The following is a 27,434-nucleotide window of genomic DNA, read 5'->3' as shown; positions in this document are numbered from 1 at the left end:
TGTGTACTGTCTTCCTCCATTAGATAGTTCCTGACCTCAAGGAGTACACAGTCTTTTAGTTTCTTATTCATATTTCCAAAACTTAAGCACAGTGCCTGGCACATAGTAGGTACTTAAATGCTGATCACAGGGCATCACACCCTCCATCTTCTTTGTAGTACCTGATTATTCCTTTTATAAATATCATTAAACAGAGTAGCAAAAATTACCTACTTCTTAAAGTAAATTTGCTAGAAAAAAGTAAAATGTATCATTATTGGTTTATTTCCAAAATATAATCGGGAATATATCCTTTTTTAAAAAATTAATTGAAATTTAAACACATCTAAACTCTTTCTAAATGGGAAGAAATGGAACTATAAAGAACTAAGATTCAAGTAGGAATGAGATCAAAGAAAAAGAAATGGCTTGGAAGCCCATTTCCTTATTTTTTTTTAATAGTTTCATAAATTTTAATCATTTCAGATTAAAAGTAATTACAGTTAATCCACTCGGTGTATTATAAAACAAATGCTGAGCCTGCCCCAAATACACAGATCAGAGTTCTGGAAAGCTGATAAACACAAAAAGAAGAAGATGATATTTCACTTGAATTGGAATGCATTAATAATCACCTTGTACAGACTGACTTATTTCATGGTATGACTAAATATCTAAAAGTTAACGTGGGAAATCCTTGTGTTTTTATATTCCTAAATGCCCAAATTTACACTCACACATAACACAAGGTAAAGCCAGTTAATGATGCCAAAACAGCTGAACCTTTTAGATTTTTGCTTTTTTGTCAGTGCTTCTGATTTTTTTTTTTAAGTCTACCATCGCACCTATTCCTATCCAAATTGCCTAATCACCCTGGGAATAGCAAGGCTTCAGTGGAGGCCAAACATTTGGAGTAAAGTTCTGACATATAATGGCTAGCCGCAAAGAAAGGCAGCATGTAGGGAGTCTGTGCTAGCAACAGAGAACAGTGGAAGGCCAATGGCTCAGAAAGGTTACCCCAAGAATCAGTACCATGTGGAGAGTGCCAGGAAAAGTTAGAAGCTCAATTTCTACACATAAAAAGTGTTTTGTTTTGTTTCTGTAAAATAGCTCACAGAAGCTATAGTTTGCAACTGGGCTTGGCAGGAATTTGCTAACTGCAAATCGAAGGCAAGTAACAAGTAGTTTAATATATAAGGCATGGAAAGCTCTTCGTTTACAATGAAATACATTTATTTAACTAGTAATAATACTTGCCTGACTTTTTCTGTTATCAGACAACTAGAAACAAAATTGTACCTCATAAATTGGGCTAATAATAGTGAGCTAATAAATTCAACCATCTCAAGAAAAAGTAAGGAAAATCCTGTCAAATGGTGGGAAAGACTGATATGTAAAAGGCTTGTACTCTTGTGAACAAAGGTCTACTGAACTTTTGAGCTGTGTAAAAGATGTGAGGTTCTTTTTACAGAGAGTAAGACTGGAACCTCAGAGGAAAAATCAGCTCTTTGCACTGCAAGGAATGACAGGAAGACAAAGATGCAATCAAGCACAAAGGATAGCCTTAAATGTTACTTTACTGTTAACAAGTTAAGAAAATGGTTTTTGATAACACCAAGGTTGAACCAAAGTTGATGAATCATGGTTCATCCAGATATGAACATATAGGAGATGTGATATCTTCCTGAGATAGGTATTTGGGACAAAATAGAAAGGCAATTAAGATTTGTTAAACCTAATGTTATCTACTCCTGGTGATTGATATTGAAACAAATGATACTGCTGATGGGAACCTATAAAAAATTGTTTGAGATTTTGAAGTATTGAACAAAAATAGACTTCAGGGCACATGATGTTTTAATTGGCTGCTATTCCTTGAAGACAGGTTTCAGAAGAGAAAAGTAAATTTGAGGGGCAGCTAGGTGGCGCAGTGGATAAAGCACTGGCCTTGGATTCAGGAGGACCTGAGTTCAAATCCGGCCTCAGAAACTTAACACTTCCTAGCTGTGTGACCCTGGGCAAGTCACTTAACCCCAATTGCCTCACCAAAAAAAAAGTAAATTTGAAAAGTAAATAGATGTTATCTGAGAATAAAATTTGGATTTCTGGACCATGGCTTAAGATATAGTCAAGACAGGCTCTTGGTCAGGGGCAGAGTGAGTACTCCTGACAAGGGTTGATAAAAGTATATTTAACAGACATTTCATATTATCAAAGAAGTATAAACTTCTTTCACTATCAATTGGGGAAAGACTAAACAAATTGTGGTACAACAAAGTGACAAAATATCATTGTGCCAAAAGAAATGACATGTGAAGAATTGAGAGTAACATACAAAGTGATGAAATTGAACCAGAAAAATAATAGCATGACAATCTAACTGCAATGACTAATTTTTAAAAACTCAATCTTGCACATTAATAATGATCAAGAAAAGCCAAGAAAATGAAATCCCATGTGTTTACTGCAGAAGTGAGGTATTAAGGGTGCAGAATCTTGTACTTTTAGATATACTTATGTTTTGATCACTTTTACAGCTAGCTTTGTATGTATTTGTTTCCATACTGTCTCCCCCAATAGGTTTAAGCTCCTTGAGGGCAGGGGTCATCTTTAACCTCTTTTAGTTTCCCAAGGCTTAACACAATGGTTGGCACTTAGTGGACAATAAATTTATATTACCTGATTTAATAATTAATAATTTAATAAATTAAGTTTTTAAAACTCATTAGGGCATTCATTATTACCAAGCACTGTCATAAGCACTAGGGATGGATAAGTGCAGCCATCATGAAATAGAACAATGGGGGCAGCTAGGTGGTACAGTGGATAAAACACCAGCCCTGGATTCAGGAGGACCCGAGTTCAAATCTAGCCTCAGACACTTAACACTTCCTAGCTGTGTGACCCTGGGCAAGTCACTTAACCCCAATTGCCTCACCAAAAAAAAAAAAATATATATATATATATATATATGATAGGCCCCAAGGTCACAGACAATTTTATAAAGCTACTGTGAATTCACACACTTTCTGACTGAAGAGTACGAGATGTAAATACACACAACTTTATTTAATACTTTTTTTTAATGGTCTTGAAATGCCAATCAAAACTAGCACAAGGAGAAAGTTGATACTATTTTTTTCAGCTCCATGGCTTTATTGAACACATTACTTTGTTGAGCACATAAACTACCTTGTCAAACCACATTTGAAAAAGCAATTACATTTTAAAGGAAAGGAAGTGCTTCAGGTCAACTAAGTTCATTCCCATTTCTCTAAAGTAGCTCTTATTTAGAAAATACCGAAGTCAAAGGCATTTCAGTTCACCATGAAAATGACTAGTAATCATTCCTTGTTTTAAAGACTAGACAGGATAGCCAAGCAATCTGTAGTAGACATTATAGTGTCTTCTAGCCCAGCTCTGTTCTATCATAGAACTTGCCACTATAACCTTGTGACCTAAGTTCCTCCCTGGTACTAAGGTTCCAGGTGTACTTTGGGGACCTATCATTTCCAACCAGGTGGAATCTGGGAACTTCAGTATCTGGAACTTACCAAAGAGCAACAACCAAGCTTCCTTATATTTACTCGGGCTCATAGGGTTCAGGATGTAAAAATTTGATTTATAAATTAGAAGACATAAAGGACTCACATCATAGCTCATAGAAAAGCAAGAGGTTTGCTCACTCCCCCAACAGTGTGTCATCCTTCTCCAGAGACCTATAAAGTTACATGACTTACAGTAATAACCTTGGGAAGGTTCCTAAGCTAGGGTAGGCAACTAGGGTCTGCGCCTTCACATCAATGCTCCCTTTGCGGTCCACTTTGTGTATGATAAAATGATCTCCTCTGCTTCCTATTCCCCAGGGGTATGATACCACAGGACAGCCAGCAGCTCTACTCCCAGCAGGTGGCACAGGTGTCTGTCTTCTACTCCTGGCAGGTGACAGGGATCCATTCAGCTCTGCTTCATTGGTTCCCCTGGTTAAGCTTTTTCTCTAACAGTCGATGTTTATCTCCTCTCTAGGGACCTCTCTAGCCTGTCCTGGAACAGCTTGCCTACAGAGAGGCTTACAATGTCTCCAACCTTTTGAAACCAGTTTTGAACTATTTTGTTTTATTGGGACCTGCCATTCCACCTTCCTTTGTGACTGTAGGGACATTATTCTCCTGAACCCCTCAAACAAATCTCTTCACTAAAGGTAGGCTCCTGTTTATCCATCCAATTTGCACAAACATGTATAGGCTAGAGTCAGAGTGGGGCACCTCCCATTTGCATCAGGATTCCCTATGTCTTAGAATTTGGAAGGACATCTATTTTCTTTCCATCTGTCTATTTCCCCTCTTCCTCTAGAGTCCCTAAATTAGTTATAAAAAGTAATGCAAGGGAGTCATTATACACAGCAGCTGCGGCGGCGGCAGCAGCAGAGACCCAGCTGCACGGCCAAGATGTGTGACGTCACGGAGGATCAGGCTGCTGAGTTCAGAGGCCTTCCAGCTGTTTGACCGCACGGGGGATGGAAAGATCTTACACATGTGTAATTTAAGATTCTAAATGTGGATTCTAATCTGTTCCCCCAGTTTTGGGGGAAACTGACTAAAATCACTGATAAAACGAGTTTAGGTTTTTAAGGGTTTATTGAAAAATAGAAAGAAAAAGATTGAGAACAGAATTCCAACAGCATGGCAATCCTATCTTTTCCCAAATTTCCTGTGAAGTCCTCTGCCGCCACCACCACCATCAAGTCAGGAACCCAAAAAGAGAGAGAGAGCGCGCTCTGCACAGGCTCTCTTTCCTCCTTCCTGTCTCCTCCCAGCAAATAGGAGGCTCCTCAAGGTGATTGGCTGGTAGCCTTGATAGACAGCACCCATGAGCAAACGTCACTTCCTGACGCCAAGGAAAAGCCACATGGCCTTGCCCTCTGAGGCATTTTCCTCATGGCAGAGCTTTCCCACAGCAAGTCTCCAGTAGGTGGCATCATTCCAATCATTACACACAGCCAGTGTGGGGGCATGATGTGGGCCTTGGGCCAGAATCCCACCAATGCTGAGGTGCTCAAGGTCTTAGGGAATCCCAAGAGTGGTGAGATGAATGTGAAAGTGCTGGACTTTGAATACTTTCTGCCAATGGTGCAGACCATAGCAAAGAATAAGGACCAGGGCACCTATGAAGACTATGTAGAGGGGCTTTGAGTGTTTGATAAGGAAGGGAATGGCACACTCATGGGCGCTGAAATACGGCACGTCCTCATCACTCTAGGTGAGAAGATGACTAAGGAAGAAGTGGAAGTGTTGGTGGCAGGGCATGAGGACAGCAACGGTTGTATCAACTATGAAGAGCTAGTCCGGATGGTGCTGAACAGCTGAGAACAAAAGTCCCCTTTCCACAAAGAATCCCCTAACTTTCTCAGTGTGAAAATGATCCTCTTGCCCCTGAAGCAACTAACTATATTGTCAGGGTTACCAACATCCTTCCTTCCAACCCCCACCACACGTCCTCTTTGGCCTACCTGCTCTCTGCTTTCACCAAATTAAACTTGCTAACTGCTCCTTTAAAAAAAAAGAAAAGTAATGCAAGTTGCTCCTCCCAAGTTCTCCAAAAGAAGAGAGAAGGGGTAGAGGTGGCAGACCTTAGCCCAAGTACATAAGTCAAAAAAGAATAGAGGAAATCCTTACTTGTCCTCACTACTCTGTAGTAAAACACTATGAGCCCAGAACTAAAATAGACAAGTAAATAGTGGGAATAGTCCAGGTTTGAGTATTGGCAGGGTAAGCTCAGTAGAGGTGAAGAATACATGTAAAGCTGAGAGGAGAGGGAGGGGAGGGGAGAAGAGAGAGAGGGATACAGAAAAGTAGAGAAATGGATAGCACAACACAGATGAATACAACCAGTAATTCAAAGTAGCCAGAAGATTTAGCGTCTCAGTTAAGTTGGAAGGGAATGAGTAATTCAATTTCTTATTAACTGTAGAGAATGGGAATTATGGCTATTAAAAACATTACAACAGGGGAAGAACAATGGGTTGAAAAGTTTTATAGAAGTTTATATATAACACAAGTTGTAGCTCTTTGACTATTCTGTCTCCTCCAATTACTATTCCTACTACCACAACATCTCTCCAACTCATCCCACTGTCTGTTTACACTGCTACCACTATAGATCAGTCTCTCCTCACCTCCTCCTATCTGGTCTATTATAATCAATTCCTAATGGGTTCCCATCTTCAGTCTGTCTCCTTTATATTCACTCTTCACCCACCTAACAAAATAATCCTCCTAATGCATGGGTCTGACCCTATCACTCCTCACTCAAAAACTTCCTATAGCTCCCTAATACATATAGTATAAAATACAACTCTTTGGCTAGCATCCAGGGCACCCTGACATGTGGCTCCAATCTACTTTTTCAGCTTTATTTCATGTTATCCTCATTAGTAGACCACAGTTCAGCCAAGCTGTTCTGATCTTATCCCAAATTTGCCATCTTCATTAATTCATAAAGGCCATTCCTGAAACACATTTCCTTTTCAATTATGCCTACTGAAATTTTCCTTTTCTGTTGAGGTTCAGCTCTGGCTCCACCTCCACTAGGAAACTGACTTTGCTTCTCTCAGCTTACATTTCTTTATTCTTCTTCAAATGTTCCTAAAGCATTTTCTTTGGATCTCTTCTTTATCTTAATTACAATTTATCTTATTTGTATATGTAGGTGTATAATTGATTTCATATTGCTTGCCTTCTCAATGGGTAGGGAAGAGGCTGGAGGGAAGGAATTTGGAAGAAAGAATGCTAAAAATAAATAAATTAATGATTTAATGAATGAATAAATTAGTGTACTGGGAAATACACTTAGATATCATAATGCATTTTCATTGCCTCTACTTATGATAACTGTGTTCTGTCATTAACAGTGACTTTTAAAGGTGTGAAATTCCCTTGACAAGGTTTAAATTCATTGACAAAGTCCTAGGTCGCCCTACTAATGGCACACTGAGGGTAAATGACTGATTAATAGTCAATTTACATGTCTGGACTACATACACTCTTGGACATGACTTTCAAAGCAGGGTACAGAGAGGGGAAAAAAAGCATTGTGAGATAAGAGAGAAAAAAATACATAATTTGATGCAACATGGATTGAGTTTACCAGAGGGAAACCTACATAGCCATGGGAACTCTTCCAAGAAATTATGTGCTCCACAGAACCATCTGCCCCAAGAATGATAGTGGACAAATACAGCCCAAGTGGTAAGAAATTTCTGGGCCAAAGAAGTAGCTGCAAGAATTTTAAACAATGCAGAGAAACCAGTGTTTCTGGACTAGTGGAAGAGTTCCTGGACCAAGCCTCCTAAACACAGCAAAGTAATTTTTGAACTAAGGAGGAATTGGGACTGAACAGCAACAAGGGTAACACTATGAAGCTATGGAACAAACCCAGATCTTCACCGCTAACATGAGGTCTTATAGACCATGTGGGTCTAGAGGAAGTAGACTTTCCAGGAAGATCCAAGCATAGGGAGTTTCAGTCCCAGGAGGGAGAAGAACTCAGAATAGCTTAAGTAGAAGGCAGGGATAGAGCCAAGATGGGGATAAAGCCAAGATGGCAGAATAGAAAGAAGCAGACCTGGTTGAGAAATCCAAAGCAAAGTCAGTGAGTCATTTTTGCCACCTAGGCCATCAAAAGGAGATTGAACCATATTGTTTCTATTTTTTTGTTTTTGCTTTTTCTTTTTTGAGGTTTTTCCTTTTTGTTCTGATTCTTCTTTAAGAACATGACTAATGCAGAAATGTTTAATGTGATTGTACATATATAACCTATATCAGATTGCTTGCTGTCTTGGGATGGGGGTAAGGGAAAGGAGAGAGGGAGAAAAATTTGGAACTAGAAATCTTATAGAAGCAAATGCTGAGAACAATCTCTGCACATAACTAGAAAATAATAAAATATTTTATGATTAAAAGAAAAAAGAAATAAAGTGCCTGGAACACAATAAAATTTAAATTATGAAGTACTTATTTTTCTCAGAATGATTTCCTGCTTAATCTGGAAATGAAACAAAAATCAAACTTATTTGATGAGCTTTGGTTCTTGTACTAAAAAATGGATTTGACCTTAGAGGTAATATTCAGTGATGAGAGTCAGAGGTAGTCATCCAAGTTTAGTATCCACCTTTCATTGCCAGACTTTTTTTTTTTTAGGGAAATGAGGGTGGAGTGACTTGCCCTCAGTCACACAGCTAGTAAGTGTCAAGTGTCTGAGGCCGGATTTGAACTCAGGTCCTCCTGAATCCAGGGCCGGTATTTATCCACTGCACCACCTAGCTGCCCCTAGTATCTACCTTTTACCCAACTTTCACCTATGGCTCAAAGAAGCTATAGCATGCAGAGCAGGCATACCCTGGTAAAAAACCTTTTCAGCAAACGGGAATAAACCAGGTTGAAGGTAACTCACAGGCCTCAAAATTGTCAGTGATTTAGGAAATGTCTACTCCAAACATGCAAAGACTTCCCTCCTGCAGAATGGGCAGATGAGAATAATTTATTTAATTGGCCATAAAGGCAACAGAAGGAGGCTCTATGGAGTACTTAGAGCTTGGTCAGACATCAAGACACCAAAGTCATCCATTGCATCCCAAGCCACCACAAGTTACCTTAACCTATGTCTTGCCACTGGACTTAAATAACTCTGGAAAAAAGAATGAGGCTGACAACTTTGCACAACTTTGCCTCACTTAAATTCATAAGCAAGTCAAGACATCACCCATGATGTCACAGGTCGTCTTGGAAAAATGAAGGATGAAGAACAAAAAGAAATTAAACAGTACCTGGCCCTAACAAAAAAATAATAGCACTATAAAAAGCTATTAAAGTGATAGGAATGCTTAAGCCATAAACCTAGAAGAAAATGACTCCAAAATATCTAAAAGCAAAGCTTCAGAGAAAGATACAGCATGGGTAAAAATGCAAGTAGAGTTCCTGGGAGAAATAAAGGAAGAGTTTAAAAAAATGTTTTTGTTAAGAAAATGAGAGTACTAGAGGAAAAAACTGGAAAAGAAATTAGAGCTATGGAAGAAAGAACTGGAAAGGGAATTAACTGGCAGAAAAGGTACAAACCTTGCCCAAGCAACAAACTCCCTGAAAATTAGAATTGACTAAATAGAAACCAGTAATTCCATGATACAACAAGGAATAGTAAAACAAAGTCAAAAGGCTAAAAAAAAGGAGAAAATGTGGGGTATTTCATAACAAAAACAACTGACTTGGAGATTGAGGAAAAAAATTTAAGAATCATCACACTCCTTGAACATCATGTCCAAAACAATAACCTAGGCATGCTATTTCAAGAAATCCTAAAAAAGAACTGCCCAGACCTCTTAGAACTAGAATGCAATACAAATTAAAAAAAAAAAATCCTTCAGTCAGCTTTCTGAAAGAACCTTCCAAGTGAAAACTTCCAAGAACATTATAGACAAAATAAGAGTTTCTAGATCAAAGAAAAAAAACATTACAAGTAGCCTGAAAAAAAGAATTCAAGGATCAAGGAGCCACAGTCACAGTAGCTACCATTATCAAGGTATGGAGAGCTTGGAATACCATATTCCAGAAAGTAAAGGATATGGGACAGAAGAATTACTGCAGCAAATTACTTACAGAAAAGAATCACTTACTCCAGCAAATTGAATATAATCCTAAAGTAGAGGGTGGGGGATGGAGAATGAACCTGAAAAAAAAACAGAGAAGAGGGACACTGGGTGTGCAGGGAGGAAAGGGAGGAAGAAAGGTTAGAGAAAATTATCCTACATAATAAGCATATGCAAGTACACATTTATACAAACTAAAAAGAAGTAGTAAGGGAAGCAGCTCAAACTTGAACTTCAGTCCCAACTGAACTAGTCAGAAAGAAGGGAAGAATACACAAACAGCTGAGTACAAAAATATATCTCACTCAACAGGGAAACAAAAGAAGGGAGAAGGGAGAATTAATGGGAGGATAGTTTAAGGAAGGAATTAGTTTTAAGTAAAACAGACTCTAAGGATATGTCAAACTATATAGCTCTTTTTTTTTTTTTTTTTAGTGAGGCAATTGGGGTTAAGTGACTTGCCTAGGGTCACACAGCTAGTAAGTATTAAGTGTCTGAGGCCGGATTTGAACTCAGGTACTCCTGACTCCAGGGCCGGTGCTCTATCCACTGTGCCATCTAGCTGCCCCTATATAGCTCTTTTTGAGGTGGCAAATAGGAATCTGAGGGGGTACCCATAAATTAGGGAATAACTAAATAAGTTATGGTATATGGAAGTGATAGAATATTATAGAGCTATAAAAATTATGAAGGAAATGGTTTCAAAGAAACTTGGGAAGACTTCTATGAATTTGTGTGAGTGAAATAAACAAACAGTAGAACAATTTATAATGACAGCAATATGGTAAGAATTTAAATTTAATTAAGAACTCTGATCAGTGTTAATCACCAAACACAATTCCAGAGGACTAATAATGAAACAAGCCACCCAGCTCCAGATAGTGTTGAAAAACCCAAGAATGTAGAATAAGACATATTTTTTTTTTGGACAAGGCCAATGTGGAAAATATTATTTAATTCTCAGGTTGGGGTGGTAGAGAGAAAAGGCAATTTTTTGCTGATTATATATATGTGTGTGTGTGTGTGTGTGTGTGTGTGTATGCATGTATGTATATATGTATGTATGTATTTAAAAGAACAAAAGACAGGAGCAGGCAGGAAGGCAAGCAGGTGGGAAGGTAGGCAGGCAGGCAGGAAGGTTGTTTTTATAAAGCACCTACTAGATACCAGGCACTATGCTAAATACTTTATAAATATTGCCTTATTTGATCCTCATAACAATCCTGAAGGGTAAGTGCTATTATCCTAATTTTACAGTTGGGGAAACTGGGGCAGGCAGAACTTGAATGACTTGCCCAGTATCATATAGTCAATTAAATTATCTGAGGGCAGATTTGAACTCAAATGTTCCTAAAAAAGGGAGGGGAAATGGGGACAGAAAAAGGAATAGATATATAGGACTGGAAAAGAAGTAGGAAATAATTGCTATTTAACTAATAACTGTAATGTATGCTGAGATTCAAAGGAAAATTAAAGAAACTTGTCTATTTGAGAGCATATGCAGTTTGTTGAGACTGACCTGTTATTTATAATAAAAGAGGTTTAATTTATCAGTTCAAAACTATTCAAACCTACTACAATTTATTTAAACCTCATTACCTAATTTAGAAAGTTATTTTAAGTTCAAGGAAGCTAAGAAAAAAGGGAGGGGAGACAAATGGGAATCTGAGCAAAAGAAGTAACTTAAGTCCTGTATGCAGATTTATACTGACCATCAGAGAGGTGGGGGGCAAAACTAAGAATTCAAGACTTACTCTTGAAAGTTTTAATACCTTTTCCAGGGATTAGGTTAGTCTATATCAGTGGTCTACAAAGTAGGGAGTCTGGCTTGACCTGAAGGGGACCATGTTATGTCCCCAAGAGATATATGGTCAATGACTATAGGAAGATGAATCAAATTCCAAACTTCATGGCATGCTATTCCAAGGGCTCTTCCTCTTCACCACCATACCACTCTTATTGTCCCCTAATGCTCCTCGACTCTCACTTACTTTCCAGCTGTGCAAATTCCCAATCTCCCCCTTCTCTACTTGCCAACAGTTCCTCAGGGTAACCCACAGCATTAGCTTCACATTGTCTTTGGAAAAACTCCCCTTCCTAACCTGGAGGTACTCGTGTCTTACACTCTCCTCAGAGAATAGGCTCTGCACTCTTTAGTAGTGACCAGTAAGAGCTACAACCACCTGACTCTCCCATTTTTGTTTGGATTAATTTTTTAACAATTGCACACATACTAGGGACATAGGTCTGGACAAGAGCTAACCTGGATCTAAAAGTAAAACCACTACCTTTTTCATCTCCAAGGTAATAGAGTCCTGTCATTTCTTTTGTCATCTTGGGACAGGAATTTAAAACTTAGCATATCCTTAATAACCAAAATAGTCAAATTTTAAAGCATTCAAATGATTATAGATGATACTTAGTTTAAGTTGTTTAAAACTAATGTGAATTTTGTAAAAAAAAAAAAAGCATTTCCCTAAAAAATACACAACTGGAAGTTATAAAGTTATAAAACACATTAAATAAAAGCAAGAAAGTGTGTATTCATTCATTCAATAAACATTTATTGAACACATGGGGCTCAGATTCTATGAAATTAGCATTCCTGGACTACCACAGAGGGCAATTGGGCATCTGTCCATTAGCACTAAATAATCCTTACTTCATGTACTTTTCTAAGAACAAACAAGGGGAAAAATTTGATCAATAAATTACCACCCATATGGCCTATGTTGGATTGCCTGCTGTCTGGGGGAGGGGGAGGGAGGGAAGGGAGGGAGAGAAATCTGAAATTGTAAAGCTTGTATAAACGAAAGTTGAGAACTATCTTTACATGTAATGGAAAAAATAAAATACCTTATATGTAAAAAATAAAAATTAAAAAAAAAACCAGTACATATTGCTCTCATATAAAGCCTGCACCATTCATAGGTGAAGAGATTTCAGATAGACCTGAGGTAGACAGTTTAGCTAGAATTTTAGCCCTTAACAGATAAATTACCACCCCTGGAAACTCAGCCTGTTATCATAGAAATCCCCTTTAATCTTAATTTTAACCATTGGTTCTCTTAGACTTAGAATACTTTAAACCATAAGGAATTTCAAAGGAGAAACAAAAACCAAGAAAAGCATCTTCAAACCTCAAAAAATTCTACCATGTAGATACCTTAGAAAGCCTGAGATTGCTACAATATTTTTTATAATTAAGCTCATATACAGAAGGAAAAGAAGTTCCACTCCAATGGCTCTATATGACCAATTAGAACCATCTAGCTGCAAGAATAGACTGTTTTTGACCTTTACTAATTATAACACTGTTTTCCTCATTTCAGTGATTTCTTATACTACTCACTGAACAATGGCCCTAGATTGTTTTTAAATCACTGTCATTCTGAGACTCATAAACTATAAGATTCTCTAAGTCACCTAATATTTCCTTATTTTAGAGATGAGAAAACTGAGACTCAGAATGATTAGATGACTTACTATGGTCAGATTGGAAGAAGTAAGAGAGCAAGGATTTAGATGTAAATCATCTTCAAAATCCATTACTCTTTCCTCCATACCACAGCTCCTGGTCTTTGTTACTATTTGCATGTATCTCCAACTTGGATGTCTCACCCTCTCTCTAGTAACCTATTTCTAGTTGCCTTCAATAAATGACAATAATAACATTAGCCAAAATGTATATTTTGAAATTTATAAAGCACTTTACAAATATTATACTAATTCTGGTAAAGAATACTATCAATAACCATTTTACTTATTTCAATATTCCAAAGATCTATGATTTCGTTGGTATACAGGAGTTACTCCTAAATGAAGGCAGTTTGCCTACTGATCAGAGAAATGCAAATTAAAACAACTCTGAGGTATCACCTCACACGTATCAGAGTAGCAAATATAACTAAAATGGAAAATATTGGATGTTTGAGGGGCTGTGGGATGCTAATCCACTGTTGGTGGAGTTGTGAAAAGATCCAACCATTCTGGAGAGCAATTTGGAACTATGCCCAAAGGGGCTATAGAACTGTGCATATACCTTAATCCAGCAATATCACCATTAGGTTTATATCCCAAAGAGAAAAAAAGACCTATTTGCACAAAAATATTTATAACATCTCTTTTTGTGAATTGGAAATCAAAGGAATGCCCATCAATTGGGGAATGGCTAAACAAGCTGTGGTGTATGATGGTGATGGAATATTATTGTGCTATAAGAGATGACAAGAAGGATGATTTCAGAAAGGCCTGGAAAGACTTGTATGAACTGATGTATAGTGAAGAGAGCAGAACCAAGAGGACATTGTCCACTGAGACAGCAATATTGTTTGATGAAGAACTGTGAAAGCCTTAACTATTCTCAACAATACAATGATCCAAGACAATCCCAAAGGACTATCAATGAAATATACTATCCACCTCTCCAAAGAAAGAATTGATATTGATGGAACACATACTGAAGCATGCTCTTTTTCACTTTCTTTTGTTTTTCTTTTATTCAAGTTTTCTTATACAAAATGACTAATAGGGTAATGTTTTATATAATTGTACATGTATAGTCTATATCTGATTACTTACTGCCTCAGGGAGGGAGGAGGGAGGGAAGGAGGGATAAAAATTGGAATCCAAAACTACAAACAAAAATGTTTATTACTTAAAAAAAAATAAAATAATAAAGTTTTTTTAAAAAGCAGGTTGCAACTCTACTCCGTGTTTCAACAAATGCTGTCTTCATGAGTTGCTGTGACCAAAAACAAAACAAAACCACCAGCTGCTACCTTTCTAATGATAAGTTCATTTGGCTTGTCTTCAGATGCCAAATATACAATCCAAAACCAGTAGCTTAGTAGGACATGCTAGAGCTTGCAGTGAAGAGACTGGGCATAGAGATATATTTGAGCGTAAAGAATCTAGAATTGTATTCACATATAGTACTTTGGAGGAGGAATAACTATGTAAACTAAAAAAAATGTTCTCACCTCCTTTTCTTTTAGAAAAGTACACAAAGGAGCAGCTAGGTGGCACAGTGGATAGAGCACTGGCGCTGGAATCAGGAGTTCCTGAGTTCAAATCTGGCCTCAGACACTTAACACTTACTAGCTGTGTGACCCTGGGCAAGTCACTTAACCCCAATTGCCTCACTAAAAAAAAAAAGAAAAGAAAAGAAAAGAAAAGAAAAGTACACAAAGTGAAGGTTACTTGATAATGCAGTACAGATGGCTTGACTGTCTCCTGTGGTAGTCCAAGTTTGGGACACCACAGAGCCTTAGCCTCATGCCTGGGTACACCATCTCTCTCTTCTCTAATATATCAACATTTCCCAACTTTCCAATATTGATTGCCATGAATGACACTATTGCAAACTCTAAACTTCTGAAACATATAAGCTACCCATCAGTATTATTATCTAATAACAGCAATGACTAATCAAATTTATGGACAGCTAGGTGGTACAGTAGATAGGGTGCCAGGCTTGCAGTTAGAAAGATTCATCTTCCTGAGTTCAAACCTGACCTCAAACACATACCAGCTGGGTGACCATGGTTAAGTCACTTAACCCTGTTTGCCTCAGTTTCCTCGTCTGTAAAATGAGCTGGAGAAGAAAATGACAAACCACTCTAGTACCTTTTCCAAGAGAACCCTAAACAGGGTCATAAAGAGCTCGACCTGAATGAAACAACTAAATAACAACCAACCACATTTATATGACACATTAAGGCTTACAAAGCACTTTCCAAATCACTACAAAAACCTGTCAATTCTTTTCCTCTGTTGTTTTTCATTTTTATGTCCATCTTGCCATTTTCATAGCCACCATCATAGCCAAGGTGGTTATCAGTCCATACATGGTATGTCTCCTGGCTTCTAGTTTCTCAACTTCCTAATCCATTTCATATATGTGTTCAAACTACATTGATCAAAAATTGCCTTCACCATGCCCCTCTCCTGCTCAAAAAACTACCACAGCTCACAACTTTCCCTTTTATGAAACTTACAAATTTAGCCCTCAGTCTCAACTACCAACTTTCCTATCCCCAACATATCACCAATCTCATTTCTCTTTAGTTTTCTACTGGAACTCTTCATTTCAAACAAATTATATTTGTCATAACCCCTGCAGCTCACTAATTTTTATCTATGCATGTTTGTTCCCATTATCCAGGAGGCCTTATTTTACCCACACTATCATTTCTTTTCCATTGCCTTCTTCAAAACTGGACTCAAAGCTTACATCATTCAAAAAACTGGTGATTTAGGGGGCAGCTAGGTGGCGCAGTGGATAAGGCACCAGCCCTGGATTCAGGAGGACCTGAATTCAAATCCAGCCTCAGACACTTGACACTTACTAGCTGTGTGACTCTGGGCAAGTCATTTAACCCCCATTACCCCGGAAATAAAACAAAAAAACCCTGGTGATTAATCCCCACTGATCACTCCTTCATCCTTTTAATCTTCAACATTTCGGTACTTATGTCAAAATTTACTACTTCACAACTACAAAGATACCTGATTCTTTGGTATGAATACTCCCACCCATTCCCAACTAACACACTTGTTTTTACATTTTTTAAATTAATTTTTCAAATTAACAAGCATCTGAACTCTCTCATTCTCACCTCCTTTCCTTATTTCTTATCTCTTCCCCCCAAATTAAAGAAAAACAAAGGCCCTGCCACAAATACACATCATAATGCAAAATACATTGCCCATGTCCAAAAATGCAAGCATCATTCTATAAATCACCTCTCTTAGAAGGTGGGTAGCATTCTAAATCATAGGTCCTCTGGAACTGTGGTTGATCACTGTATTGATCAGAGGTCTTAAGTCTTTTAAAACTGTTAATTTTTACAATGTCATTGTTATAAATAATTCTGGTTGTGCTCACTACACCCATGTCATTTCAAAGTGAATTCAATGATACTCCCTCCCTTCACCCCTTCCTTCTTTATAGACTTCTACTTGAATCTACCTTTATGTAAGCTAATAAGACCCCCCCCATTTCTCTTTTTCTTTCCTCACATATTCCTACCTTCCCACCCCAGTCTTTCCTTTCTTCTTTGAAAATCATTAAAACAAAACAAAAAATCTCTCCCAGGCCTCCCATCTCATTTGACACCCTCTATGACCCTTGTTCACATTAGGGTTTTCATTTTATCATTCTTCCAATTACTTTTGTATTTACCTTTTTTATGTTTCTCTTTACTGCTGAGTTTGTATTTCAAAGCTTCTACTTAGCTCCAGCCTTTTCATCAGAGATGCTTGGAAGTTTTCTATTTCATTAAAGATCCATTTTTTCCTCTTTAGGATTAGATTCAGTTTTGCTGGGTAACTTATTCTTTGCTGTAAGACCATATTCTTTGCCTTCTGAAGTATGGTATTCCAAACTCTTCATTCCTTTACAGTGGTAGTTGTTAAACTGTCTGTGATCCTGACAGTGGCTCCTCACTACCTGAATTCTTTCTTTCTAGCCATTTGCAGTATTTTGCTTTGACCTGGAAACTCTGGATTTTGGCTATGTTGTTCCTAGAAATTTTAATGTTGGAGATTTATTTTATAGGAGGCCACCAATGTAATCTTTCTAGTTTTATTTTGCCCTCTGGTTCTAAGAGCCTGGACAGTTTTCTTTTAGAATTTCTTGAAATATGATGTCTATGCTCTCGTTTTGGTCATGGAGTTCATTCGGGAAGTCTGATTCTTTTTTTTTTTTTTTTAGTCTGATGATTCTTAAATTTTTTTCTCCTCAATCTGTTTTCCAGGTCAGCTGTTTTTGCTATGAGATTTCTTATATTTTCTTCTAATTTTTTCAGTCTTCTGACTGTGTTTTGTGACAGTCTTCTGGCAAAAGGGAGTCCCTCCTAAGAGGACATATTGACCCTATTGACCTTTGCTTTCTACAATTGGACTCATAGAGTCATACTCCCCAGTGTAGTAGCAGCTATCCAGAAGATAAGTCCTTGTCTGGGTGTCCAGTTTATGTCTAGGGAAATGCCTGGGGGCCAGCCAGAGACATCAGGAAAACAACCCTTAATTAATTGAGATGCTGAGAATAACATGTAAAACAATGGGAACCAGCTCAATGCAAAGCTTTATTGAAAGTGATGGCAGAGAAGGTGAGAGAGAAAAAGGGAACCAGACATATAACTCAGGCATACACAATAATGAAGAATATAACTCATGTAAGAGGAACACTGCATTGGGGACCACAGAAGACACAGATTCATTCAATAGGAAGGAGGATGGATGCTCCAGTGGGAAGATGTACTCCCTTAGGGTTTGGGGGTTTTAGGGGGTGAGGCAATTGGGGTAAAGTGACTTGCCCAGGGTCACACAGCTAGGAAGTGTCAAGTGTCTGAGATCAAATTTGAACTCAGGTCCTCCTGACTCCAGGATCAGTGCTCTATCCACTGCGCCACCTAGCTGCCCCTGAAGGTGTACTCCCAATGGAAGGGAAACTTTCTTGGGATGTCTTTAGGATATAGCCCTAACAATAGTATTGCTGGATCAAAGGGCATACACAATTTTATAGCCTTAAATTCCACTGATCCACCACTCTATTTCTTACCCAGTACCAGATTGTTTTGAATCATTACTGCTATATAATACAGTTTGAGATCTGGTACTGCTAGACCACCTTCTTTGGCACTTTTTTTTTTCCCATTGATTTCCTTGATATCCTAGAGCTTTCGTTCTTACAAATGAATTTTGTTATTTTTCTATCTCCATAAAATATTTTTTATGCTGGTATAGAACTAAATATATAAATTGGCATAGAACTAAATAAATTAACTTACATAGGATTGTCATTTTTATTATATTGGCTCAGCCTACCCATGAACAATTGATATTTTTCCAATTATTAAGATCTGATTTTATTTGTGTGAAAAGCTGTTTATAGATGTGTTCATATAGTTCCTGGGTTTGTCTTAGCAGATAGATTCCCAAGTATTTTATATTGTCTTCAGTTTTTTTAATGGGATTTCTGTTTCTACCTCTTGCTGCTGGGCTTTGTTGGTAATATATAGAAATGCTGATGATTTATTTGGGTTTACTTTGTATGATGCAACTTTGCTAAAGTTGTTAGTAATTTCAAGTACTTTAGTTGATTCTCTAGGAGTTTCTAAGTATAACAGCATTATCATCTGCAAAGAGTGATAGTTCTGTTTCCTCGTTACCTGTTCTAATTCCTTTAATTTCTTTTTCTTCTCTTACTGCTATAGCTAACATTTTAGTACAATATTAAATAATAGAGGTGATAATACCAGGGCTAATCTTAGAATACTTTGTTTTTTACAATAATTTCTTCTTATCTCAAATCTTCTTTTTGGTCCATTCTAATTTTCAGGGAGTCTGTTAAATATGTAAGATTTTGTACCTTTTGTGCTAAATTGTTATTCTCTCCATAGCCTTCATTTCTTCATTCTCTTTATATAAACATATATATTTTTTTGTTTAGTCATTCTGCCAGCAATCTGCTCTGGGCATTTGTTGGACTAGCTACAAGCTCCTTCACAGCTGAGTCTCTGATCCTGGCTCTTCTAGGAAACCCTCCTGATATATTATTCTGGGTCACGGTTCACCATCTGCTCATGATCTGGATGATACCACCCTAGGGGCACTGAGTCTTTAGCACACATTCCTTGACTCTCTGGGAGGCCACTTTGGGCTTTGGGTGTCCCCAGGCTGCTGACCTAACTCAGAGTTCTGGGTGCTGAGTCTAAGCTTTGGGCCCCTTTGGGAGAATCCTGAACTGCTGGCCTGGGCCTGGAACTGAATCTGTGATTAGCTCTGGGTATCTCCCAAAATGCTGGCCTAGATAAGAGCTATGGACACTGAGTCCATGATCCTGGCCTAGAGCACTGCTCCTACCCTGATCACTTAACTATAGGTTTAATCCATGATCTTGGGCTGGAAGGTTCTCATTTTATTTCTCAAATATTACTTGATCCAGCATTCTTCTGAGATCATTGTTGGAATTATTGTGAGAGGAGCTGGGTACTGCCTCATCCTACTCTGCTATCTTGGCTAAAATCCTCCACATGTTAAATAAAGTAAATTCATATATTTCTATGGCCAAAGACATTCATTGTCAAGTGGTGAGGACTCCCAACCCTGCTGGGCTCTTTATTTTAAGATTTTTCAGGTTAGTTTTCGAGAGCTTGTGTTCTGCTAGCAACATCCTTCAAGAATTCTGAGTCATCTCCACACCACAAGAAGGCACTGAAGTAAAACTCTGGTGGAAGTTACATATGTAGTGAAGGTTATTTTGCCTTCAAATTAAATACTGTTGATGACTTTTACAATTTGTTTAATCTGCCTAAGTTCTGTTTTGCCAGCTACATTATTAGCTTCCTGAGGACAAAAATTACATTGTCTATTTCTTTGGAATCAAACAGTGCTCAATTCTTTACATATGGTATACTGAATAAATACTGAATGCCTATGACATGGCTGGATAACCAAAGATTCCATCTTGAAAAGGAAGCTGTTCTATTCTCACAGTCTAGGTATGTGAGTCAGGTACCCTGGTTTGCCTCAGAGTTATGGGAGTTTTATCATAACTTCTCAGAAAAATCACTTCACCCAACGTAAAGCTGAAATGCTTTAATCTTCCTTGCAGTCACTAATAAAGACTGATAAAATTTGACTAAAGTAGAAAAATTAAAATGAACATTTGAAGAAAAGAACCATGCCATCAAATAGTACTTAAATAGAAGTTAGATGTAAACTCATTTCCCGGGGAGGGGAGGAAAGATTTCTTTTCCTCATTAGTTAACCAATATTATAGGTGCTAGAATAATACTAAAGAACTCCTTTTGGGTAGGAAGATGAGAGGATGGAAGAGATGCCCAAGAAAATAATGGTCAAGTTTCAAGAAAGTGAAAATTAAAAATACAAATACAAAAGTACAAATCTTGACAATAAGAAGAGAAATAGTCATTTGAAAATAATAAGTTTATTAAAGCAGCACAACCATACCTAGAAAAGGATACATCAGTCAATTGTCCTATAGTTCCACTCATTATCTCCATGATTTCCTTTGACTTCTTTATAGAAGAAGACTAGCCCAGCCTGAAGGGCTATAATTATACTAAATGAAAATAAATATAGATCATGTTTAGAAGGAATAATCATTGACTTCTTTTAATAATTACACATTCTCCTGCAGTAGCTATAGTAGGATCAAATATTTTAAACCTGAGCAAACTCACTGTTTCCCTAAATGCCTTTAATGCCCTCTTTTCCATATCTCTGCCAATAAAAATCTTTTCCATCCTTTGTGACCTCACTCCAAATATAACTTCCTTTACAAAGCTTTCATTAGTTCCCCAGCGGGATTTAAGTTTTCCCTCTTTGACTCCTCTTAGTACTTTTAAACCATTCTTGTCCTACTTGCCAGTCAGTCAACAAGCAATTTATTAAGTTCCTTCTTGTATCATACTTATTTTTATTCTTGTTTCATTCTCCCTAATAGACTATAAATTCCTTGAACACAGGGATCATGAAGTACTCTATGTAAGACCTCTACCAGTCCCTTGTACTAGCAGGTATTCAACAAGGATTTGTTGAATTCAATTAAGCATGAAACTGCACCTCTGAGACATCATCTGTAATACAAAATTTTCTTGCAATCTATTAAAATCAAGTTGTATATATGAATTGGGTGCGCTCAACTATAGGGTACTAACTAGTAAGGAGACAAGGAATATCAATAAAGAAGTGAGAGTGAGGGAAGGGCTGGGATTCATACTAGCCATGCCTAGTAGGAAGAAAGAAGCCTCTCTCCTTTTTGTCCGTAAGTGACTGGAGTTAGGAGGAAGTCCCCATTCATCCAAAAGAAAATAGGAGAGAAAACCCCTTTGCTAGAGTTCTATAAGCCCCACCTCACCACAAGAACACACAAACAACAAACAATAACATCTAAATCAATAATTTTATATTAGTCATAACCAGTGAAAACTCTCATAGTACTTATTTAGAATGATTGTTAACATAGTACCTTAACGTGACTTTCATCCAAATAGCTCAAAGCATTTAATAACCATTAATTAAAGATCAACATTGCTATAAAGTACATATAATTTGCATTTTAGAGATAGGAAAACTGAGAAGTTTGGAGGTTTAATAATATAAACTAGATTATTAAACTATAGTTGGAAATATTACTGTATCCTCATTTTGCTCCAGAATATATTTTTTTGTCTTCTCTTCTCTAGCAAATCTAGTGAGATAATATCTATCATCATCAAGAGAAAAAATAATCTGCGAAATGTTTAGTTTGATGAAAACAGGTAATGTGGAACTTGATGAACTACTTTTTTAATCATGGGTTTAACAACTATCTAGATAAACCATGATTGATGTTGAGATTACCCTAATCATCACATAAACCATATTTTTTTAAGTTCAATGTGAGTTTTCTAAGTCAGGATATTAGTGGGTAGAGGTCAAACAAGGTCTATTTCCCCAAAAGTTTTAAGCCTTAGCTAATCATTCTGATTAAGCTTCTCCAGCTCATTTTACAGATGAGGAAACTGGGGTAAACAGGGTAAGTGCCTTACACTACTACTAAGTATCTGAGGCTGGATTTGAATTCATGAAGATGAGTCTTCCTGATTCTAAGCCCTGTGCTCTGTCCACTGAACCACCTAGTTGCCCTAAAGGCCAAGATCAGCCAGTTTCATATACAGTTTGTAATGCATTCACACAGGATGAAATGTGATTTCTCAGATTTCCAATTATTCAGTATTTTCATATATTTTTTAAATGGCACAATGTTTTCCTTGTCACTTCTCTTCATTTATATATAATACATAAAGTGCCTCCTGATACACACACACACATATATCCAGTGATACTTCTACTGATTGGCAAGGTGAAATAAAGTGAAAATATTGGCTCAGGATTTACCCTAATATTCTATTTCTTATATCACTCAAGGAAGTGAGTTTTATAAACTTGTGGTTTTATTTATACCTTTTACTTTTTCTCTATTAGCCAACTGATCCACATGCTCTAAACTGGCATACCTAGTCAGGCCCCAATCCATAAATGTCACATTATAGAATTCTCTCCTTTCATAACTCATCTCCCATCCTCCACATCACAAAACCTCTTTCTTCAACTATCTTTTACTCCAGGCTCAGATGATGAAATGTCCCTTTCCTTGACAAAGTTGATCCCTCCAGCACTTATATCTCAGTTGATCCAGGACTATTACCCAGAGCCTTATGCTAGGTAATGAGAAAAATACAACCCATCCATACTCCCTTCTCTGTGAAGTTCTTGTCTATTTCCTGCCATAAATCAAAAGAGGAACTAACCATATTGCTAGAAGACTTCTTATGAATCTTTTAATATTTCATGGATATAAATGGAACATTCAGGCTGGCATAAGTTATCCCTCCTCACTAATCCACTTCCTTTTCCAATCATACATATCAGTATAGAATAGTGGACATGGCCTCAGAAAGTCCTAAGTTCATATCCTTCCTATGACACATATTAGCTGTATAACCTTGGAAATAAAAATTAAATTCTGTAAAGGGCCTTTTAAGTGAATATTAAAAAGTAATTAGAAACTAAATTAATTAATCCTAAAGAAAGGGTGATCAAAGAACAAATTACAGAAATAATCAGGGAATTTCATTGAAGACAATGACAACAATGAAACAACGAAATTTGTGGGATGCAAAACAAGAGTTAAAAGGAAAATTGATATCTCTAAACACTTTCATCAATAAAAGAGAGAAAGAGCAGACTAGTGAATTGGGCATAGAAGAAACTAGGAAACCAATAAATTAAAAGCTCCAATTAAACATCAAAATAGAAGCCCTGAAAATCAAAGATGAGATTAACAAAATTTAAAGAAAAAAACCACACTGAATTACTAAACAAAATTAGGAACTGAGTTTATTTACTAGTATTAAAAATGAAAAATATGAATCTACAACCAATGAGAAATAAATGAAATTATTAAGAACTATTCCACTCAATTATGCCAATAAAACTGACAATCTAAATTAAAAGAATTTACAAAACTATAAATTGCCCAGACTAACAGAAGAAAGAAATATGGTTAAGTCCTCTATTTTTGAAAAAGAAATTGAACAAGCCATAAATGAACTCCTAAAGTCATAAGTAGCAGTAACTTAAATTTGGAGTAGCCAAGCATATCATCCTGCTTAACTTTTCTAAAACACTACTTCAGCCTGGAATGATAAAGTGGCAAAAAGTTGTCAATTACTTTATGATAGAGACAAAGCATTGTTAAGGTACTATAACATTTCAAAAGTAAATACATTTCAGGGGGCAGCTAGGTGATGCAGTGGATAAAGCACTGGCCCTGGATTCAGGAGGACCTGAGTTCAAATCCATCCTCAGACACTGGACACTTACTAGCTGTGTGACCCTGGGCAAGTCACTTAACCCTCATTGCCCTGCACCAAAAAAAAAAAAGTAAATACATTTCCCTAGTTAATTTTTTTTTGCCAATGAATTACTTAGATATTAGAAAATATAGGGCAGGTAGGTGATGCAGTGGATAAAGCACTGGCCCTGGATTCAGAAGGACCTGAGTTCAAAATCCAGCCTCAGACACTTGACACTAGCTGTGTGACCCTGGGCAAGTCACTTAACCCTCATTGTCCCACAAGAAGAGGAGGAGGAGGAAGAGGAGGAGGAGGAAGAAGAAGAGGAAGAAGAGGAGGAGGAGAAGAAGAAGAAAATATAATTGGAAATAAGTGATTCATTCTGGCCTGGATCCATTCCAAACAATTATGTTATCCCTGTAGCCTCAGAACTTAAGGGTCCTTGGCCTACAACTGTTAGAAAGAGTGGAGGATAAGAACACAGTGGGTACTCTAGGCTCCCTCTCATGGGGTGGGAATGGGTGGATCAAACATTTGGGAGGAGGTGAGGGAAGAAGGCATTGGTTGGAATTGAGGGGTGGGAAGGAAAAAGGAGAAGGAAAGACTCAAGGAGTAAAAGGGAGTATTTCTCTTATGGATCATAGCCCCTGGAAACCAAGAACCCACTGCATCTTTTGAAATGTCATAAGTTAATGATATTTTTCTCTTAATATCCAATAATATACTTTGCAGAAAGCTTTTCTTCTTAAAAGTAAGTTAGATAAATCTAGGTATGAGAGGAATAAACAGTTTCCCCACTAATATAGTTTTACTATTTCTCTCTGTAACTTATTTAACCTTTCCTTTAGGAATTTAGATACTGTGCCATTAATGTATGCATCCCACCTATGTTCCCAGCATTAAGTACATGAAGAGGATAATGTATGAAAATATTTTAAAAGTCCAGGGCAAGGGGACAGCTAGGTGGCGCAGTAGATAGAGCACTGGCCCTGGAGTCAGGAGTACCTGAGTTCAAATCCGGCCTCAGACACTTAACAATTACTAGCTGTGTGAACCTGGGCAAGTCACTTAGCCCCAATTGCCTCACTTAAAAAAAAAAAAAGTCCAGGGCAACAAGGAAAAATCACTAGGGAAAAGGGACATTTAAGCAACAATCTCAATCAATTGCCAAGCAGAAATTAACCGGTTTAATCAAGCACGCCTCCTTTTTGCCTGCATGTCAGGAACTACTACATCCAAACTGAGAACAAGGAAGCATTTGTTTCAGGATAAATAACACATTTTCTATTATGATTTCTCAAATTTAGTAGAAATGTCCAATTTAAAAATTGACTACTAACTTTATGGGGGTGGGGGATTAAAATTCAGCATTATATAAACAATTAATTATCCATAGACACACAATAAAATATTGTATATTTTACCATCATAAAACTTTATTGCCATATTGAAGTATATATCAATTAGAACCATCATTACACTCCTAGGTAAAATTAAATGGCATTAAAAATCTGTATATTATAAATAGAGTTTTGATCATATATTTATATTGCTAAAAATTCATAACTATCCAAACAAGTGTTGTTTCTCCAAAAGACCACTGGTTTAAAATTTGGCCTTTCAATTACAGAAGGTTGTAGCTACATGGAAAATTACCGACTTCACTTTTATTTCAGGATCCAATGCACAATTGCCCTCGTTGTTTTTCAAAACCCTCCATGGACTTGCTCCAACCTACTTCACAGACCATTTTTTTCCCTTTTTTACTCACTTCTTTACTTGTCTAATGCTGACCTACTAACTGTCCCCACAGACAACTTTGTTGCTGCTTTTGTGAGAACTTTTGTTCTAAAGTTCTGTAAACTTAGAATGGTTTTCCTGTATCTCTTTTCACTTGAGAATTTCCTTATTTCTACTTTCATCTTAAAAGTTTATCCCTGCTTCCATCAGTTTCTTCATCTTGCATCTTTTTTCCTAAATAATTAAGCCGAATAATACACCAATAAAACAAATAATCTACCTGCCTCTAATTGAAGAAATATTTTCAAGGATAATAAAATAAGAGAATGGTAATAATTAGCATTTTTATAGCACCTGAAAATTTGAAAAATACTTTACATACATTATTTAGCTGTAGTTATCGAACAGGACTGTAGATACAGGAGAGAGAAAAAACCATAAAAATACTACAGAGTAAAGAGTCAGCTCTTATATAAGACTATTTTAAAGAGAAAAAAAATAACCATTAATCACTAAAAGAAACAGTACATTAAAAGTAATAAACCTCTCATTCAAGGGTTTTCAAACAGAAATCAGGCAATACCTGTAGACCTTGTTTTAAGGAAAGGGGACAAAAAGGCCCAGAAGCTATCAAAGTAGTTTTTATTTTACTCTAAGAAAATCCTTCATAGCAATTTCTCAGGTAAAAGAAGCTGTTATATTGAATCAAGAGAGAAAAAAGTTACTACAAGGATGGCACTGAAAAATTTCCCATTCTTCCTGGATCAAGGCTAATTGTGACCACCACCTAGCGGCAGCTAGGATAGATAGTGCACTGGTCCTGGAGTAAAGAGGACCTGAGTTCACCTCACCTCACCTCAGACACTTACCTGACCCTGGCAACTTAGGTCCTCCTGAATCCAGGGCCGGTACTCTATCCACTGCGCCACCTAGCTGCCCCCCACCCCACTTTAAAAAAAAAAAAAAAGGAGAAAGGAAACTCTTCTTACAACATAAAAACTATTGGAAAAAAACAACAACAGAAGACTGAATTACTGATATCCTCTACATCTCACTCCAAGCCTCAATAAGAGCACTTCAAGTTTTGCTACAGTAGTTATTCCTTCAAAGTTTCCTTTAAGAAGTAAACACTATATAAAAAGTATTATTGGTATTGTTATTTATTGGATGAATGAATATTAAGGAAAATCAGTTCAAATCATTCCAGATCATGATATGTCTAGAAGAAATTAAAGAAGAGATTATAATATGGTATTCCTAAAAATAAAAAGAAATTGGTCTTATCCCCAAAATAAATGTTCTAGAAAGTTCAGTCTAATCAATGAATTTGACAGAACTTTCAGCAAAAGTAAAAATCTGAATCATTCCTTCAAAAGAAACCATGAGCATGATAGCTGACCTGTAGTTACAGATGAGAATCACAAGAAAAGTAAATAGGTATAGATAAGAAAAGATTAAATAATTAAATCAATGCTCTCAGGCTTCTAGGACTAGACAAAGTTATTTGTTACAAGAAAGAATAACCAATCTCTTACATAGGTTGAAAATTAACTAAAAGATAAAGAAAAAACCTAAAAGCTAAAGAATCTAAAGACAAAAGACCTAAGGGATAATAAAAGAATCCTGAGTAGGAAAGAAATAAAAATCTAATTAATATTTTTGAACTAAAACTCATTCCCTCATAAATGATACCATATAGGATA

At 36.9% G+C, this 27,434-nt stretch overlaps 1 protein-coding gene and 1 pseudogene across 3 annotated transcripts in view; one reads left to right on the top strand and one right to left on the bottom strand.

Moving 5' to 3' along the window:
* The window catches only part of SPIRE1 (spire type actin nucleation factor 1), a 217,435-nt gene that overhangs the window by 127,775 nt on the left and 62,226 nt on the right, over positions 1–27,434 (bottom strand). The window lies entirely within an intron of this gene.
* LOC122736941 lies at positions 4,428–5,345 on the top strand (annotated as a pseudogene).

This window comes from Dromiciops gliroides, chromosome 1 (assembly GCF_019393635.1).
Source record: "Dromiciops gliroides isolate mDroGli1 chromosome 1, mDroGli1.pri, whole genome shotgun sequence".
In the NCBI taxonomy this organism is placed as follows: domain Eukaryota; kingdom Metazoa; phylum Chordata; class Mammalia; order Microbiotheria; family Microbiotheriidae; genus Dromiciops; species Dromiciops gliroides.
The sequence above is the reverse complement of the archived record's forward strand: the minus strand, read 5'-3'. Positions and strand labels throughout refer to the sequence as shown.